This window comes from Setaria viridis, chromosome 5, assembly GCF_005286985.2.
Source record: "Setaria viridis chromosome 5, Setaria_viridis_v4.0, whole genome shotgun sequence".
Lineage (NCBI taxonomy): Eukaryota > Viridiplantae > Streptophyta > Magnoliopsida > Poales > Poaceae > Setaria > Setaria viridis.
The window spans coordinates 13,270,818-13,288,078 of NC_048267.2; positions in this window are offsets into that span (position 1 = coordinate 13,270,818).

Sequence of the window (17,261 nt, forward strand, 5' to 3'; positions counted from 1 at the left end):
TCGAGCTAATCGCCTATGCATTCCAGTTGGATCCGTACGTCTTTTGTTGTTGCAGGAGGCACATGGTGGAGGCCTCATGGGTCATTTTGGTGCTAAGAAGATGAGGATGTTTTGGCCACACACTTCTTTTGACCAAAGATGAGGCAAGATGTTGAGCGTTTTGTGAGTCATTGCACCACATGTCAGAAGGCAAAATCAAGGTTAGATCCACATGGTTTGTATATGCCTCTCCCTGTTCCTTCTGTTCCTTGGTCGGATATTTCTATGGATTTTGTTTTAGGATTGCCTAGGACTAAGAGGGGGAGGGATAGCATTTTTATGGTTGGGGATCTTTTTTCTAAGATGGCTCATTTCATTCCTTATCATAAAACTGATGATGATGTTCATATTGCTGATCTGTTCTTTAGAGAGATTGTTCGCTTGCATGGTATGCCTTGTACTATTATTTCAGATCGTGATGCAAAATTCTTGAGTCATTTTTGGCGTACATTGTGGAATAAGTTGGGTACAAAGTTGTTGTTCTCTACTACATGTCACCCACAAACCGACGGCCAGATCAAGGTTGTTAATCGTACATTATCAGCTATGTTGAGAGCAATTTTGAAGAAGAACTTGCAGATGTGGGAAGAGTGTTTGGTGCATGTGGTGTTTGCATATAATAGGGCGGAACACTCCACCACCAAGGTAAGTTCTTTCCAGGTAGTGTATGGATTTAATCCTCATGCTCCTATTGATCTTTTACCTCTACCTGCTTCTGAACAAACTCATCATGATGCTAAGCAACGTGCTGAATTTCTTTTAAAAATGCATGAAACAACCAAGGCCAACATTGAAAAAATGAATGATAAGTATAGAATTGCTGGTAGCAAAGGTAGAAAGGCAATAAACCTTGAACCGGGGGATCTAGTGTGGTTACACTTGCGCAAGGATAGATTTCCAGATCTTAGAAAGTCTAAATTGATGCCTAGAGCTGATGGCCCTTTTAAAATACTTGAAAAGATTAATGACTATGCATATAAACTGGAGTTGCCACCCGAGTTTGGGGTTAGTCCTACGTTTAACATTGCAGATCTTAAACCATACATGGGAGTGGAGGATGAGCTTGAGTCGAGGATGAATCTAATTCAAGAGGGGGAGGATGATGAGGACATCACTCTTTTGGATGCACATGATACTCCTCAAGTTGTACAAGGATCAATCACTCGAACTAGAGCACGACAAATGAACCAACAGGTGAGCTCGTTCTTAGGTATGTCCTTTCATGATTATAAGAATGAGATACTACCTAATGATATTATTGTGATTAAGAACTTAGGAGAGGACCAGCAAGGACATGGAGAGAATTTTGGAAGCGGAGGGGACCAGCAAGGGCTCCCAAATCAAGTTGGAGATGCAATACAACTCGGGTTCGTTTCAGCCTCGGATTCTTGGATTAGCAAGTAGTAAATTGGACGCCCCGGTAGCATACGGAGGTCCTTTTGGATGTTCTTTATATGGATGGAAAGATAATTTCAAGGAAATTCCAATGGAGCTAGCCCCACTGCAAAATACAGCCGAAGTCAACAGGAATCGTCGAAAGAAGTTGACATCCAGAATCTGTCCGGGTGCTGCGTCACCATCTTTGGGCTGTTGGCCCATGTATCCTGTCAAGCCCATTAGGGGGTGCGTCCCTAGGGGTATGCACACCCCAAACTCTTATTTTCTCAGTAGCCACCATCCTTGGAGGGTTAGGTTTTGCTTAGATTCATTCTTTACGCTTTGTGATAGAGTTCGCCTTGCACCGGACCGACTAGGCTGCTGCAGTTGGTTTGTGAAACCTCAACTTGGGTGCTTAATCATTCATCTGCAATTCAGATTGTGTTCTTCTCATTCTTGCTTGTGTTCTTGGATTCACTTGCAGGGATTAGCCTTCTTGGCCAGGTCATCCACGTCCTGGATGGGGGTGATATCCAATGGAGTAGTGGTGTAACGATCACAGGGTTAATCTGTTTCGGCAGGAGCCCTGAATCGCCAACGTTGAGTCTCCACAAATCCAACATACCCTACCTAGCGGAAGATCGGGACCAACACCCCTATTATTATGGTCATTGTCTGAGCATCAGGGCGTGTCACGCGTGAGCTGTAGATGGTGTAGTTGTTGCTTGTTGGCCAGGAGCACGGCCGGGTTGGCCGGAGATCTTGCATCGCCGCGCACGCACCTCCACCATGGTCGCCGTAGTCGAGCTCTTTGCTTTAGCTATGGGGAGCTCTAGTTTGGGAGAGCGCTGGGTGTTTTAGGTCGACGCAAAGCTTCTGAGCTAGCTTGTGGTCGTCGAGTCGCCGTTATTGAGCCGTGCGCCGCTGCAAACCCTAGCGCCACCACTCCACTGCCGTGCATTGCCGTTTGTCACCGTCGCTAGCCAAACCACCCCAGCAACACCCCCAGTGTGTGCGTGTAGTCAAGGTGAGCCAGGCCGTGTAGTTGCCATCACCGGAGAGCTCGCCGGCGGCGAGTTCTCGTGGTTGCCCGCTAGTGGGCCCGCGGTTTGAGCTGGGTGCACTGTGCAGAGGGCCAAGCCCGCGTGTTAGTAAGAAAGGGTAGGGCGGAGGTGAGTGAGAAGAGAGTTCCTAGGGTTTTTGGGTAAAAAGTTGATTTAGAGTTTTAGAAATTAGATTTAAATTCTCAGCAATTGTGTGAATTTGAAGACGTTCCTCAAACCAATCATATACTTTATTGAGATAGGTAACTAGCCCGATTCCCCCTCCGAAAACCGTATATGAAAATTTCATCTCGTACGGCTCAAGCAGAAACACACAAATTTTCAACGGATATTAGAAAAAGAAGTTCAAAACTTCACCAGCCACGGTATTCGATCAATTTGCCTTGAAGATATGAAATAAGAAAATCCAGAATTTCTTCTTTGTGATGATAATGCTAAAAAATCTCAAGTTGGCTCATCTGTCTTTCTTTCCCGTATGTTGATCATTAGAGGCCATCATATTTAATTCACTTTAATTTATAGAAATGTCGAAAACTAGTGAAACCAATTTTATAAGGTGTGTTTTATTTTCCTTTATGTATTAAAAATTCTTAAACCCTAGGAAAAGATAAAAAAATTAGCTATTTATTTAGTGCCTTTATTTAAGGTATTTAAATAAATACTTAACATTTATAAAATTTATAAAGTTTTGAATAATGTTTTATTATTCACAGATGCTTATTAATCCATAGGAATCAGGTTTAGATTATAAATTATTTATAATACTTTTCTAAATAAAAGAAAAGGCTTAAGTTAGGTTAGTTATGAAAATAATTTGAGGGTTAATTTTTTATGTGTAGATTAGTGTTGGCTTGCAACTTTACCTTGAAGATAAGTTGTATGGTCCCTTTTTATCAAAGGTTTTGCATATTCTAACCGTGATATGTATCATATCGTAGAACCTGAAGCTCATGAAATGGATTTCGTGAATTTATCTGAAGAACCCTAGGAATTCGAGGAGGTTGTTGAAGGATCTCCCGAAGGAACTAACATTTTTGTGACCCAAGGCAAGCCCCGGAGCATCTACACCTATTAATTTCAGAAATTCCTATTTCATGTGTCCAAATTATTGGTTATTTCTCTATTTATGCATTAAGTCTAGGAGTTGATTGAAACCTTACTTTTATGCATAATCCAACCTTACTTTTACGGCATCTTTGCCACCTATTCAAAATAATTAGTAATTATCCTATGCTTAGCAATGCTTAGATTCACCTTGAAGTAACTTTGTTGCTCAACAACTTAAGGATAATATTGTCATACATTTAAATCAAAGAAATGGCTTTGATTTTTGAAAGAAGTGGACAGAAGCTAGAGATGGTAGTTCTGTCTTCTGAGATTAATTTATTTAAGGCCCGTTCATTGTTTTAACTACTGATTAAGTGATATTACCTAGTTGCTTACTGCCTTTGGGAACCAGCAAGCCCGCTAGGTCAGCTGGCTCTCTGATTGGAAATGTTCTTACCTGTGCTTGGCATGTGGGAGAAAGGTAGGGGCGTAGCCTGAAACTCACATGGATATTAGGCTAGATGTGGGGTCCCATGTGGGGGTGCGTCCCTGGGTTTGGGTAATTATGTTTCCGATCTTTAGGTACAGCTAATCGAAAGGTCGTTGTGTGCAACCCGATCAGTTGTGCATGGCTGATGATTAGGTATCCCTGCAGGATGTAAATTGGTTCGGATCGCCACAATTCTCGGTTATGAATGCACTTGATCATTACTTAAGCATCGTAGAGTAAACAAGTTTAATATAATGTTTTCCTTGAATTAATATTGTTGTATGATGTTAAATTCCACTTGTTTGAGCAAAATGTTTTATTCACATAGACTGGTTAGGTATGAACTAATTGTGGTTAAAATAATAAAATTAAGGTTCCACAAGTAGTAAGCTTTTCACAAAATGTTGAGTCGGCTAGTACACTATAAAGCTATCATACTCCTTGAAATTTTATTTTAATCTATCTATACTGGTTAGATGGGTCAGTCTTGCTAAGTACCTTCGTATTCAGGGGATCCTCTGTTGTTGTTTTTAGATGTGCAGCAGCAATTTGCCAAAGAGGAAGGCCCAAACAACTAGGGTATTTTACGAGTCTCATAAATGCCCTAGTGTTGGACTTAGCTATTTAATTATGTTACTTCCCAAGCTTGTGTAATTTGAAACTCTTAGAATGGTTTAGCTTGCACTTTAAGTTTGTTTCAATCTACGGTTTTGTTGACGCCAGATTTTATCACCAGTGAAATTGGCGCCAGGAGAAGAGGAAATGGGAAAGTACAGTTGGAGATCGGTTGGTTGGTGCTACAGTCCAAGATTGGCCAAATGCTACAGTACAGGATCGGCTGATGATTTCTGCCTCGCTTAACCCTTGGGGTGCGGATCGGACACGCCTGATTCCCGAATCGGTTACGCTTTGCCGATAAGGAATCATCCGATTAGGAGGCCGGAATAATTGGGCCGGCATGGGCTTGGAAAGGATCAGAAGGATGAAGAGGAAATCAGCCCATGAAGTGTATAATAACCAACCTAGTACGAGTTGTACTTGTAAATATTCGTTTTCTATTTGAATTAGGGATAGAATTCTAGTCGGATAAGGAGTCGTCTGTACGGGGCTATAAATAGCCACCTTTGTAGATCTGTAATCATCAACAAATCAATACAACAAACTACTATTTCCTCGTACTTACTTTCGAGCAGGCAACTTCGCCAAATACTTTTTTTTTCACGAGTTCGTACGGGTTGGCGGGGCTGCATCAACTTGACCTCCGGCTGATCTTGTAAGTTCCGTTTACCGAGTAAATTCTAAGCTTTAACTTCGGGCGCATCGCTGTCGTTTCGTTTAGATTTATTCACTAGTTATCGATATTTACTAGAATCATAGGTTTTACCTGTTTTTCTAGTTTTATCACCAGTTATCCAGCTAGGAATCAGCAGTTTCGGCTTTCTTTATATTTTTGCTCACTTATTTTACATATAGCCGATTAGATCTGTTCATAGTGTTGTTACTATAGCGTTGTGTCGATTACTCCAGTAGTTTTTTGTCTACACAGCTACAGTAATCGGTTGCTTTATAGCCGATTTCTTTATTACGGCAAATCGGCCGATTCGCTGATAAGCTCTCTCGAGATCGGAAATTTAGCCGATCGCAACTTCCGGACCTGACACGTATTCTTTCTTGCCAATCAACAGGTCAGATTGGCTGGCACGCCGCGCGAACCGCACCAGGGCAATCACCCGAACAGGAGTTAAGCAGATTCTCCCGGGTCGTGTGTCAGACGCTGGGGATTCGGTTGACCGATTTCTAGCGCCAACACACTTTTGGCACACCCAGTGGGACCAATACAACCGCCGCCATGTCGAAAGCTGCTGAAATCTCCAAAGATAACGTCATCGAAGTGACGGAAGCAAATCTCAAGGACGACCAGAAGGAAGAGCTAGAGAAGCAGACAGCACTCTACCGGAAGGCATGCCTGCAGTCCTTCAGTCGCTCCAGAAGCGGGGAAACCATCAAAAAGTCTCCGTTTCCAACTCCCCGCCAGATCACAATCTCCGAGGACTCGGACAAGATGGCCGAGATGGTCCAACAGTCCGTTTATCACGCCTTCATTGATCAATCCCCTGTGCTCGCAAATACGGTGTACAATGCTGTCGTCAGCTCCTTCGCTAACGGGGTACCTCAAGGATACAAGGGACCGGTTTATACTCAGCCGATTCCACCGAACAAGGTTTATTTGAATTCGGCTTCTCAGCCGATCCAATTTCCTGTTGGGGGTTCAGGCGCTTCATCATCATCGGTTTCTATGGGGTATGGTGGCACACAACACCTTCAGCCACACCCCATCCAGCTGTCCTCTGCACCGTTCCCTCCAGTTAGCCCAGCGCCTTGGGGGGCAACATTAGCTACGGCCGTTCAGGACCAATCGGCCAGTCAGGGAAGTCCCCAATTCCAGGCATCTTTCCAAGCAGCCACTCGACCAACCATGCCGCCGTACCAGCCTGTCGCACCAGAGATGAGCAAAACAGCAGAGCTCGTACTATATGATGAAACGAGTGGCTCATTCAAACAGCCGACCCTGAATACACAGCCGGCTTTCACTCAGATGCCACCTACTTTCACTCAGCATCAGGCTATTCCACCTCCGATATACCAGCACATGCCAGTCCCTTAGCCAACGGTCTACCAGCAACAGCCGGATTGGTCGGCACGAATTGCGGAAGTGATTCAGGAACAATTCGGCTTGAAGCCGAAAGTACAAACTTACACCTATAGGACACCATACTCGTCTACATACGACTTACTGCCGTTTCCCCATCGGTATAAAGTCCTGACTTCACCAAGTTCTCGGGGATGGATGACACTTCAACTGTGGAGCACGTGAATAGATTTATCATCCAATGCGGAGAAGCAGCTGCGCAAGATGCTCTACGGGTTCGGCTATTCTCATCATCCTTGTCCGGGTCGGCCTTCCAGTGGTTCACGACATTACCGCCGAACTCGATTATTACATGGGCCGATTTGGAAAGACAGTTTCATAAATACTTCTACGCCGGGGTGCATGAGATGAAGCTGTCCGATTTGACCAGCCTCAGGCAGAGAAGCGACGAGCCGGTATCCTCATATGTACAGAGGTTTCGGGAAATCAGGAACAAATGCTACTCTTTGGCTCTAAACGACGCGCAGCTGGCTGATATAGCTTTTCAAGGTCTCCTGCCCCACATCAAAGAAAAATACGCCTCACAGGAGTTCGAGAGCTTAAGCCAAATCGTCCACCGATTGTCTGGACAGGAGGTACGTTCTTTCGATCCACGAAGGAACTTCCAGAAAAAGGTGGCGTTCCTGGAAGAGGTGGAGGCCGAAGAAGATGCTGAGGTCGGTCTTGCGGAGTGGGTCAAGGGAAAACAACCAATATCATGCCCGTTCGGCAAAAAGGAGCCAGAAGCGTTCGGTTTTGACACGACGAAGGCCAATAAAATCTTCGACCTTCTCCTCCAAGAAGGACAGATCAAGCTCTCGCCATATCATACAATACCTTCTGCCGAACAACTAAAAAAGATGAAATTTTGCAAGTGGCACAACGCTGCGTCCCATGATACTAATGAGTGCAAAATCTTTAGGCAGCAGATACAGTCGGCTATTGAGCAGGGCAGACTTAAATTTTAAGTGCCAACAAAATCAGCCAAACCGATGAAGATCGACCAGCACCCCTTCCCCACCAACATGGTTGATACGGGGAAGAACTCGCTCCAAACAAAGGTGCTGACGTCCGAATCGGCTAAAAAAAGTGGTGCCGTAGACCCCAGAAATCAAGCAACACCTGAAGATGTCAAGGGGAAACGGCGGATGGAGGACGACGATGGCGAATCAGAAGAGCCACGCATCACTTCCCAGTTCCTGCTCCAGAAATATCAGCGTCAACATGAACGCTCAAGATCCCGGGAAGAAGCGATGCGACGGCACGAAGATCACTGGAGGTGCCCATTCTTCATCCACTGTTGGGAAAGCAACCTCAGGCTACCTTCGGCCGATAATTGCCCGGAATGCAACGGCACGTATCGTGGCGATCGGCCGTTCAACAGGTCTCGCTCCAGAGACGGAAAACCAGAACTGATCAGCAGGAACTGGCGCGACCAAGACGATCAGCGCCCTCCCGTGCGTGATCGGCTGGGGGGCAGAAGTGACCGATATGACCGGTCAGAAGACAAACGTCGTGACAGGCCGGGGGGCAGGTTTGATCGACATGACCGGCTAGAAAACAGGGCCAACGTTCACAGTCAGCTTGAAGAGATGGCTGACGCTCGGGTGACAGACGAGAATCCTTTAGGACGCGAGCCGGAGTGGGAACGCGCCAGGTCAGGGACCAAACCAATAAACCCCAGGTGGTGTCCCGACGGATTGACCAAATCTCAAAAACGAAGGATCCAACGTCTCCGCCAGTGGGAACATCAGGAAGAGGAACAACAGAGCACGACGGACAAGAAGGAAGGCAGGCCTCGGGTATGGCACCCCAAAAGAAACGATAGAGGGGGCGACGAATCAGTGGGTGATGAATCGGCAGCCGACATCGGCATGGTTTTCATACTGCCGATGGAATTTATGACTCCTACGGACCGACAGGATGTGTCGGCGATAGAAGAACAGATGGCACAGTTGGCTTTGGAGCCAATGATAGCCACGTTCGAGAAGCCCGAGGACGACAAACGGCAACACCTGAAAGCATTGTTCCTTAAAGGGCATGTCAACGGCCGCCCCCTCACCAGACTAATGGTAGACGGAGGAGCTGCAGTCAACATCATGCCATATGCCGTACTCCGGAAGCTTGGAAAAAGCGATGATGACTTGACCAAGACGGACATGATGCTCAAGGACTTCGAGGGAAACGTGTCTCCCGCTCGCGGCGCCCTCTGCGTCGACCTCACCATCGGCAGTAAAACCCTTCCCACTACCTTCTTTATTATTAATGGCAAGGGATCCTACAACATGCTACTCGGCCGGGACTGGATACACGCAAATTACTGCATCCCATCAACAATGCATCAATGTCTTGTACAATGGGTCGGCAACAACATCGAGGTACTCAACGCCGATTCCGCATACAGCATCGCGGCAGCAGACACGCAGCAGTGGAGCTGCGAAACCGTCAAGTGCATATCCGGCAGAGTATGGGATACCGATTTCCTGAAGGTGTCCGATTTTGGCCTACAGCCGATCCGAGCAGTCGGCTCCGAAGACTCAGAATAAATGGATCAGTTCGCCCGAGAAGATGGGAAGCTAGGGCACAGGTTCACGTCGGCCGATTCATTAGAGATGATAGACTTAGGCGATGGTACCAAACCAAGGCCGACTTATATTAGTGCAAATTTAGACCCAGAATACAAATGTAAATTGACAAATTTGTTAAAAGAATTTAAGGATTGTTTTGCTTGGGAGTATCATGAGATGCCCGGTTTAGATCGATCTATTGTTGAACATCGGCTACCCATAAAACCAGGGTATCGGCCGTACCAACAGCCTGCACGGCGCTGCAATCCTAAAATTCTACCAGACATAAAAGCTGAAATAACTCGGCTAATCGAAGCGAAATTTATTCGGCAATGCCATTATGCCGAATGGATCTCCAACATTGTACCAGTGTACAAGAAGAACGGAAAGTTACGCGTGTGCGTGGATTTCAGGAATCTTAATCAAGCCACACTGATGGACGGATACCCCATGCCAACGGCCGATGTGCTGATAGACGCTGCCGCGGGACACAAGATTATTAGCTTCATGGATGGAAACGCTGGATACAATCAAATACTTATGGCCGAAGAGGACATCCCCAAAACGGCCTTCAGATGCCCAGGCCACCTTGGTTTATTCGAGTGGGTGGTGATGACTTTTGGCTTGAAGAACGCCGGCGCCACGTATCAGAGAGCCATGAACTATATATTTCACAAACTCATCGGCATTCTGGTAGAAATCTACATCGACGACGTCGTGGTTAAGTCCAAAGGACACGAAGAGCATCTGGCCGATTTGCGAAGAGTGCTGGAGTGCACCAAGAAACATGGGCTGAAGATGAACCCCAATAAATGTGCCTTCGGCATATCCGCCGGACAGTTCTTAGGATTCATGGTGCACGAACGGGGAATAGAAATCAATCAGAAGACCATAGCGGCTATCAACAAAGTCGTGGCCCCACAAAATAAAACTGAATTGCAGTCTTTAATCGGCAAGGTGAATTTCATCAGAAGATTCATATCTAATTTATCTGGGCGGATTCAGGCGTTCACACCACTATTGAAGTTGAAGCCTGACCAGGAGTTCATATGGGGGGAGGAGCAACGCAAAGCATTGGAAGATATCAAACAGTACTTGGTCTCACCACCGGTATTGGTTCCTCCTCAAACTGGTAAGCCATTTAAATTACACTTATCAGCCGATGAAAAGGCTATTGGGTCGGCTCTAGTCCAGGAATTCGAAGGAAAGGAACGGGTGATTTATTATGTCAGTAGAAGACTTCTGTACGCTGAAACAAGATATCCTCCGGTGGAGCGGTTGTGCCTATGTCTTTACTTCTCATGCACCAAACTCAGGCACTATTTACTGTCGGCAGAATGTGTGGTCGTATGCAAAGACGACGTAGTAAAATACATGCTATCACTGCCGATTTTGAAAGGACGAATCGGCAAATGGATCTTAGCTTTGTCAGAGTTTGACCTGCGGTATGAATCGGCAAAAGCCGTCAAGGGTCAGGTCATGGCCGATTTCGTCGCCCAACACTGCGGACCAGAGACTACCTTCGTAGAACTGGTGCCTTGGACTTTATACTTTGATGGATCGTCATGTAGGGTCGGATCAGGAATCGGCATCGTCCTCATATCGCCTCGGGGGGCAAGCTATGATTTTTCTCTGCCGATAGAAGCCACCGCCACTAACAATCAAGCGGAGTACCGGGCTGTATTGAAGGGCTTACAACTACTAAGAGAGGTCAAGGCCGATTCTGTTGAAGTCTTTGGAGATTCCATGCTTATTGTGGATCAATTAACCGGGAGGTCCGAATGCAAGGACGATGTATTGAGAATTTGTTATGAAGATTGCCTGCAGCTTTTAAAAGAGTTTAAATCGGCAGTAATCGAGCACATCCCAAGAGATCACAACGAAGATGCCAACAAACTCGCCCAGCACGCGTCTGGATATCGGCCAATTCTAGGCACTATGGCTCTGGAACTTGTGGCCGATGACTGGCGAAAAGAAATTGCCTATTATTTGAAAGATCCGGCTAAGAAAGTGGATCGACGAGTGCGTTTCCATGCTACTAAATACGTACTGCTTGAAGACGACCTGTTCTACCGAACGATTGATGGCGTCCTACTCAAATGCCTGGGAACAGAGGAGGCTAAGACTCTAATGGGAGAAATCCATGAAGGGGTATGTGGAGCCCACCAATCGGCCCATAAGATGAAATGGATGATCAGGAATAATGGGTATTACTGGCCAATGATCCTCGAAGATTGTTTCAAATATTATAAGGGATGCTAGGATTGTCAGAAATTTGGGAATGTTCAACGTGCACCCGCATCGGCCATGAATGCCATTATCAAGCCGTGGCCGTTCAGAGGATGGGGAATAGACCTCATCGGCCAAATTTACCCACCATCAAGCAAAGGGCACAAATTTATTCTGGTGGCTACCGATTACTTTACCAAATGGGTGGAAGCAATTCCGTTAAGAGCCGTAACATCGGCTATCATGGCCGACTTTGTAAGGGATCATATCGTCTACCGATTCGGCATTCCCCAGACTATTACAACCGATCAGGGAACAATGTTCACATCGGGGGAATTCGAAGAATTTACAGCCGATATGGGGATCAAATTGTTAAACTCCTCTCCGTACTACGCCCAAGCCAATGGCCAGGCCGAATCTTCCAACAAAGGGATAATTAAGTTAATCAAAAGGAAAATAGAGGAGCAGCCGAAGAAATGGCACCTACGTTTAACCGAAGCCCTATGGGCGTATAGGATGGCTTGTCATGGGGCCACCAAGTTATCCCCTTATCAATTGGTGTACGGTCACGATGCAGTACTACCATGGGAATCAAGGGCGGGGTCAAGGCGCATTTCGCTCCAAGACCAGCTAACGGCCGACGACTACTCGTCACTCATGAAAAGGGAACTTGATGACTTGGCTGGCCAGCGATTGAGAGCTTTGATAAGCATCGAGGAAAACAAGAAGAAAGTAGCCAGGTGGTATGATAAGAAGGTCAAAGTCAAACAATTTTCCCCAGGGGACCTGGTTTGGAAGTTAGTATTGCCGATTGGGTCGAAAGATCCTAAATTCGGAAAGTGGTCCCCTACATGGGAAGGGCCGTATAAAATCGGCAGATGTGCTCCAGGAAATGCTTATATTTTAGAAACAATCGAGGGAGAAGAGTTTACTAGGGCTCTGAACGGAAGGTACCTGAAAAGATACTACCCTAGTATATGGGTCGGAGCATAAAGGATTGACCACAAGACAACGGTACACAGTCGATACAAAACGGTTCGTCTAGAAAAAACATGCAATCGTCCAAATCGGCCGATGTATTCATTCGGTACGGACGGTGGGTTACACGGCCGACAAGGTACAAGTCGCCCTTAGAAAAAAAAATAATAATTAACCATTCTTCTTCTTGCGCTCTCTCTCAGCCCGACCTAATTCTATCATGAGACGGATGTACTCTTCGTCCATCTCTTTCATTGAAGCCTCGCCATTCTTTTTCTTATGCTCTCTTTCAGCCCGACCTAACTCTATCATACGACGAATGTACTCTTCTTCTGTCTCTTTCATCGAAGCCTCCGCTTTGACTTGACGGGGAAGAGGGTGGCTCCGATCCATGGCCGGGCGCGAAGTTCCTGCCGCCGCATCTTCAAGGACGACCCGTGGAGGAAGCGGATGACTTCTGTCGGCTTGGTGTCGCCGGCGGGTGTTGCCGTCCAAAAAGTCCAAGACCCGACGGGTGTCAGCAGAAACATGTTCTTGAAGTTCGTCACGATGAGCCCTGATTAAATCCTTATCCTCCGATGACAATGGTTCTTCAGAGTGTATAAGCTCGATGGCGCGCTCAAGTCCGGGGCTAAGGCGTTGAGGCTGAGGAAAGAAAGATTAAAAAAGTGATCTCCTTCAAAAGAGTTAAACGGAGAAGAAGGATAAGGTTTTCACCTGGTTAACAGAGGAAGAGGAAGACGACGAAGACATGACAGAAGGTCGCGCCGATGAGAACGGGTTGAGAAAATAAAGCCGAAGCCAAACTGGTACTCTCGGAAGGGGGAGTCTAGGTCGGCATTTATAAGAGAAAGAGGCGCGGATATTTGGTAAGGGTGTGTCCCATCGTAAGTAAGAAGGGCAATAAATAAGAGAGGCGTCGTGAAGGACGGTCAAAGCAGTCATTAAAGGTTCGTACAAAATAGTCAGTGCCTTTACAGATTACCCAGAAGGGCATCGATGGCCGCAATCGCTCGACGCCGGATCTGATCGGCAGAGTCCAAGACCCGTTGGTCGTCGTCCGCCGATCCGGGGACTTCTGATGCACTACGATGAAGTTTTAGGGCTTCATGGGCCAAATGCTGCCTCTCCTATTTCAGATCGGCGATGATAGAGGGGAGCTCTTGGAGTCTTTTCTCTTCAGCACTTATTGCCTTGGTCACCTGCTCCATCTCCTGGGCGAGCTCTGCCCTTCGGCGTTTGAGGCGGTCTATCTCGCCGATGATCCCTGGGCGAGAGTCCTCCAGAAAGTGAATGCGTTGGTGTACCTCTTGGGCCTGACGTTTATATGCATCCTCTTCTTCGCGAGTCTTGGCCAGCTTGGCGCGATCGGCCATATGACGAAGGGCTATGAAAATCGGGATTCTCATCGACTCGATGTATGCAGCCAGCGCCAAGGCTTCCTCCGCTTCTTCCGGCACTCGTCCGCTGACGTCGCCAAAGAGCTGCCGAATCAGCGAGGCATCTTCTACCAATCGGCCGATGTCTCCTTGAAGAAGGGATCGGATGTTGGTAAGCTTGGCTCGGACGTCGTCAGGGATGGAGCTCAAGGCGATCTGGCGAGAGGCGACTTCTTCATCGTCAGAGAGGGCGACCGCAAAAGAGAAGAGGCTGTTGTCAGGGGTGTCCTGTTCCTGGAAATAGTAAAGAAGAAAAATAAATCGGCTGATGGTGAAAGCATATCGGCTAAATGAAATTGAAAGATGTCTTACCTCTTTGAATCGAATCTCTTCAAGTTGCATTCGGGAAGCCGTCGTCCTCGGCTCAGGGGCTGGTACCATGGGTTCATCAGAAGAGGAAGACTCCACGATGATCGGCGTTGTGCTTGGACCAGCTTCCCGAGAGGGGGCCAATGGTTGAGGAGCGCTTGGCGTGCCGATGACCTGTGTCAGAAGGTTGAGTAAGCATATTATTCAAATACTAAGGGAATCGGTGAAATTGTGTTGTACCTCAACGGATGGAAGCGGGGGCGCGTCGATGGCCGATTGGGTTGCTGCCGATTGTTGTGTGTCCATGGGGGTACTCTGTGCAGTCTAAGATAAGAAGGATTAATATCGAAACGACAATCGGAAGGATTAAACATAAGTTTACCTGCACGGCCTCTAACAGCAGTGACGCGGCGGCTGCCCCAACTTGTGCGACGACTTGAGTGTCGATCTCTCTGGTAGCTTGAGGGGGTGGTGCGGCCGAAGTCTCTACCGATACGAGCATGGGAGGATCCGCCGATTCTATACGGGCCCGGACTCGGCGGCTGGTCTTCTTGGTAATTTTCTTCTATGTTTGCTTCGATCGGCCAGCAATCACGTCCACAGACGGAGCATCATAGCCGATGAGAGGGTAGGCGGTGTATGGATGATGATCTTCTATTAGCCGACCACTCCGGCTGTGTGTAGGAGGGACACGATTCTCAGCCTAAAGAAATAGTAAAACATTAGTGTTCAATCGCGTTGAAAAAAGAATAAAAAATCGGCTTAGAGAAAATATCTCGGCATTTGGGTCCATGTTGGTTGGGTCCAGGAGATTGCAGTACGCCGATGCAGAGTTGCAGAAGAGGAATTGTTTCCATTCGGCCCACCAAAGTTTGAATGGCTGGACAATGAAGGGGGCTACTATCCAGTTGTTCAGGTCAATAGTGGTGAAATCCGGGATCCGGTCTCGCACCCGACTGTAGTCCAGACCTGTTGTGAGCCCGTCTCTAAACTTGACTCGGCCAGCAAAATATGCTTGAATCGGCAGCTGACCCATGCCGAGTTGGCGTGCTGCAGCAGAAGGATTGTAGAACTCATATGTAGGGGCATCTTTCCCCGAAAAGAAGTTGGCTGGTAGGATTCCTGGCTTGATTAACTCATCGGTGAGTTCTTTGTCGAATCGGCCAGTGGTTGAGTCGAAGCAAGTTGGGAGTTTGAAGATTGGGTCATCCTGCTGATAAGGAAACCAAACGGTTGCATCTTCATTAAAGCCGTTGTAAAAGCATCGGAAGTACTCGGTCACTTTTGTAGCAGAATACGAGCAACCCGGAAAGGCCGATGCCGCTTCGCCATAAGATGTGCATCGGCGACGAGCGGTAGGATCTTCTGCCGATTCAATGTTGGGGAACATCATGTGTTCCACCCTCTGCTGAGAGATCTTGCTCATATAAAGGTTCAGCCACAAATTGATGAACCACCAGGGTCCACCTGGATTTCCAATCGGCTCCCCTTTGGAAAGTTTGGTGCCGATTTGGTGGAGCATGTGGTAGGCCGTCCCTAGCAAGTGTTTTCCAAGGGAAATAGGGGTTCCTGCCGATAGCGCTTCGGCTAAAGCCTGGGTGTTGGTTGATGGGCCGGCAGCTCTCCCACAAAAGAAGTGTTTTTCCAACCACATCATTAAAAAGGCCGTGTGCTCCCTGTTCTCAACCGACCCGGCCCTTTTGTTGCATCTGATGAATCCTTTCCACCCGCCGATTCCCTTTGTGTCCAGCCGATGTGATGTTGCGGCTAAAAGGTGGAAAGGTGTGTCCGGGGAGGAGATGTCTAGGCCGGTCAGTAAAACCACATCGGCCAGTGTGGGGGTCATAGGTCCATGTCCAAATAAGAAAGCATTGAGGGCATCAGACCAAAAGTAAGAGGCTACTAGTACCAATGGTTCATTTCGCTCCATCTGGAACAAAGACAGGTTGATGCATTGGCCGATTTTGAGCTCGTCCCATTGGACCCTCTTTGGTTCGGTTATCCGTTGATACCACTCCCTCCAACCCGGGGTTTCATTCGGCCAGGACCTAAAGGTGCCCAACCAGTGATCCAGGTCCATGGTGGATTGTTTGAAGGTGATTCTGTGGGTTTCTAAATTGATGAGCTCTATTGGATCTGGGTTCCCCATGGGTCCGAGACAGATAAGGCCGAGATTTCCCGTAAAATGGATGGTGATGCGATGTCTAACCGCCTAAAAAGGAAAGGGGGGGTGCAAAAGTAAGAAATAGATCTAAAGTAAATGCATTGCCGATAGAGGAAGGATTCGGTAATAACCTCTGGGATGAAGTTCCTAGTAGTCGGCGTGACCGCCGGTGCAGCTGCGGAGGATGAGGCCGCTATGGGGATCGCCATTGGGATCTCCGATGAAGCTCCTTCTTCTGACGACGGAGCGACCGCTATCGCCACTTTCGCCGGAGGCGCCATTTCCGGAGCATTGCGCGCGGGAGAGTTGCCTGAAGGTGCCGCCATTGGAGGGGAAGAGAAGAAGCAACAGGAAGATGGCGCTAGGAAGCTTCGGAGCTAAAGGAAAGTGCTGAGGGTAGAAGAAGGCGCGCGCGCTGAGGAAGAAGGATGTGAGCTCGAAAGGGAAGTGCGGGGTGAACTGCTATTTAAAGGGTGCCAGATGAAGGGTAAAAATGGAATTTTTACCGCGCCGGCGTTTCGAGTTTTTCGGGAGTAGTGGTTGTCGTGGGCGCTCGTTTCGAAAAGATTGTAATCATCAGTTGGAAGACCGTGAAACGGAAGGATATTTTCATTGCGGCTGTTTCGGAGGGGAAGTTGAAAAGATTTTCGAAGTAAAAGACTATGTTTTACTCCGAAACTGGGGGGCATGTGTTGATGCCAGATTTCGTCACCAGTGAAATCGGCACCAGGAGAAGAGGAAATGGGAAAGTACAGTTGGAGATCGGTTGGTTGGCGCTACAGTCCAAGATCGGCCAAATGCTACAGTACGGGATCGGCGATGATTTCTGCCTCGCTTAACCCTTGGGGTGTGGATCGGACACGCCTGAT